Here is a 550-nt window from a genome sequence, read left to right as displayed (position 1 = left end):
TATATATATATATGAAAACCGATATAATGTGTGTGTATAGATATTGAGCTTAACGTACTTAACACACATAATATAAATCCTAAACTACATTACCCAAGCAATCTTGATCTTCAATTAAGCTTGACTTGGTACACGTTGCGGATGAAGCTTGAACTTGATCTTTAACTTGAATTGCATAGGCTTCACCGACATTCCGCCAACCTCCATTGGATATCATCGTTGAAGCTCTATTCCATCCATCCTCCAACAACGTTGTTTGTCTATAATAAATAAGAAAACACAAATACTAGACAAATAACATTAGTGGTAAATTGTTTGTTAAACATCATCAAAACAAGAAGGCCAACACCAAGCATATAAATAAGAGCTCAAGTGTTCATTTTTGAGGATCTAGAAATCAAGAGGACGAAGTGCTGTCAAATTGGAGATTGGAGCACAAATTTCAGAGAGTTAGCAGGTCTTAGCGGAGTTCTTCGACAAAGTGAGAGTTCGAGAGATTTGAGACTCATTCCCCTTTCCTCCGGATTTAAGCTTAGTCTTAAATCTCGAG

The sequence above is a fragment of the Asparagus officinalis genome, chromosome 5, assembly GCF_001876935.1.
Source record: "Asparagus officinalis chromosome 5, Aspof.V1, whole genome shotgun sequence".
Taxonomy (NCBI): Eukaryota; Viridiplantae; Streptophyta; class Magnoliopsida; order Asparagales; family Asparagaceae; genus Asparagus; species Asparagus officinalis.
This window is presented reverse-complemented; position numbering follows the sequence as displayed.